Source organism: Folsomia candida, unplaced genomic scaffold, assembly GCF_002217175.1.
Source record: "Folsomia candida strain VU population unplaced genomic scaffold, ASM221717v1 Fcan01_Sc038, whole genome shotgun sequence".
In the NCBI taxonomy this organism is placed as follows: domain Eukaryota; kingdom Metazoa; phylum Arthropoda; class Collembola; order Entomobryomorpha; family Isotomidae; genus Folsomia; species Folsomia candida.
In genome coordinates this window covers 39,838-42,881 of record NW_019091230.1, presented here as the reverse complement: position 1 = coordinate 42,881, position 3,044 = coordinate 39,838, and positions in this window count along the sequence as shown.

Below are 3,044 nucleotides of genomic sequence, written 5' to 3'. Positions count from 1 at the left end.
TTTAGAGAAAAATCAAGGGAATACTTATAAAATCTAAGAAAAGACAACTATTTCTGGAGCTTCCTGGAAAAAATCGACATTAACACGACGCGTAGCTTGGGGATGCATTAACGCTCACTCTCTTTACGTTAGAGGTACGAAAAGTTAGAATACGGTTTCCCAACAATATATTGCAATAGTAGAAAGTTTTACATATATACCGTACATAATGTACGACTAGGTATCGCACCATATTAAGAATTTTACATATAAATGTATAGACAAAGTATGAACAACATTTGTGCAAATATTGGTGTGAAAAGTTTTAAAAGCAGATTTACGAATTTGTCCGGTGACGAGGGTTTCGCATGTTGACAATCAAATTGAGCAATAAAGTAGTAAGAGGGACACATTTTAATGACCAACTAAAATATAGGCAAATTCATGGCCATGGATTTGCTTAATAAATAAAATGTTATGATTTAAAAATCTAATATCACATTAGTATTCTATTTTAATAGTTAAAAAGATCGTAAGGCTCATTTAAGTTAAACCAGTATTTTCAAATTTATACGGTTTTATGACAAAATTTTCAAATCAATCATAAATATGATCCATATTCTCTTAAGTGGAACTGCGCTATTTTAAAGTATAATGCGCAGTTCGTTGAGACTGAAATTCAGCATTATTATTTTCTGAGACGCAACTTCAAGGACTTCCAGGGGTATAAAGCATTTTTTTCTAAAGCAAAATTCGATAGAAATAGGGCTGAAAATAAAAAACTTGAGAATCGGGTTTTTCAAAACTAAATAAACCTCGCCTAACGTGACGCAACCATGACGTCGTAACCCTTCAAACCGGAAGTATGTCACAAAACAAAAATCTATGTTTATATTTCGAAGTATTAGGTGACAAAAAGCGAAATTCAAAAAACATTCGAGGCCACCACTCGTCACAGCCACCCAAAAAAGTGTTGACGCCGTCAAAAAACTCTTCACTACCAATCGTTCGGGGTAAAGTCCTGTGAATGCCCTGGAACTGAAAATTTCAAAAAGTTTGTTGTGCAGCTTTGAAGTTCATAAACTGGGGATTACAGAAAAAATCAAACAAATTCTTGCAAAGTACGTTAAAGACCGAAAAATCATCTTCGAAAAATGTTGCAAAAAATTTTGCCTTCAAATTTCATTAAAAATTATCATCATTTATGACGAGACCGACGTCGACCCTGATCCCTTAAAGACTTCGGAAAACACATTTTTTCACGCAGGCAGCCCTCACAATGTAGATTATCAACAAAACGTGTGCATAAGAACTCCCTGTAAAATTCCTAATTGGTCATGCCACGGTTAACATTTAGAAAGATACCCCTAAAACAGTAAACCCCCTAAATGTCCTTTATTTGGGAGAAAGTGACAAGTTTTCGACCGTGTGGAATAGAAGGTACTCTGATCTTTGTTTCAACGCGAAAGTGATAGAAAAATTCGAACGTTAATGGCGAAAAATCAGCAAGTACATTTCAGATTTCGAGTGAAAATCGCAAATTAGAGGGTTATTGCGGAAAGTCGTACTGGTGGCCAAGAATGAAGAAAGACAAATCGTTCTAAACAAAAACTGAGATGTCTGGTTCCTGCCTACAATTTACGACAGACTTTATAAATGTCCACTAACCAGGTCGAAATGCACAGGTCATTGAGCGCGGTTCCACTTAAGAGAATATGGATCATAATTCATTTATTGCACTTCAAAGCAAGAAATGCAAGAAACACAGAGCCCTCTAACGATGCGCCCTATGAACTACAACGGCGGGAAGGAGTTTCTTGCACCTTGCATTTCTTGCGGGTAAAAATAACTACAAGAAACAATTTTCTTGCGGTTATTAGGTGGTTACTTGCACCCGAAACACACTGGCGGAAATAGGGGTACGCAGGGTACGTCCCACGTATCGGCCCCGGCCAGGCGACGGCCCCCGGCCCTCGGAGGGTCGGGCGCCGGGGACGGGGGCCGTCTCATACGGCTCTCGGAACTGAAATCTGAGGTTGCAAATGGCTCCTAATGGGTGAAATTCGCAAAATTTTTATGTGACCCATATTGATTTTCAGAAATCGTCTTCAAAAGCTGAAATTCTGCATGGTGATGCTTAATGGTTCCTTATCAAAAGGTGTGAAGTTAAAAGTTAGGAAAGTGTAACCAGAGTGACCCATACGGGTTTTAAAAGTTGTTACTTTCAGCTGGAGGCTACACATTTTTTAGCTACCATATCAGTCATTCCCTAGTATGAAAAATTTCAGCTTTTTTGATCAACTTAAAAAAGTAATACAAGTCATCCTTTTAGGTATACATAAATTCACAGAATTTTCTTGAAATTTATTTCATATTCATAAATCTGATATACCTGTTCACCTTCGTGCCAAGTTTTAGCCTTCTATGACCGTTTTCGAAAACCAGTGGGGGTCACCCTATCGGGTTTCCCCTAAGAATAATTAGGCCGTTGACAATATATTTTTAGTTAAGTACGCAAATATGACGAATGTCACAAATCTCAACCTTCTACCACTCGTTGGTTATCTCAAGTCTTTGGAAAGACTGACCGACGGACGGGCGTATATCACGGGTACATAAGTTATGACTCCCGCTAACAATTGTTCCAAAATCTAAAATCAATTTTTATCGTCTCCAAGGAATTATTCGTATTTTTAATTTCGCCTCGGATAAGTGATTGGTAATTATCACTGGCGCCCCCTTCGTAACGCCAATGAGTATCTTTGTCGTCTTTGGGGGAAGTTAGGGATAATAAACGCCGTACGGAAGAGGTTAAGAGCAGCTTAATACACTCGAATTGCGGTCTTGTGAAACAAATGGTTTTAGCCTTTTAAGGTATACTTTACTAAATATATTTGCAAACTTTTTAAAAGTTAGCACAACAATAGGTTCCAAATTAAAAATCGGTTTACAGCCGTTTTTGAGAATAATCGAAAACCGGTTTTAGAGAATCTGATTTATCACAAATCGGTTTTGTCGAAACCTGAAAAACAATTAAAAGCCGGGTTTTCGAAAAACCGCTCAAA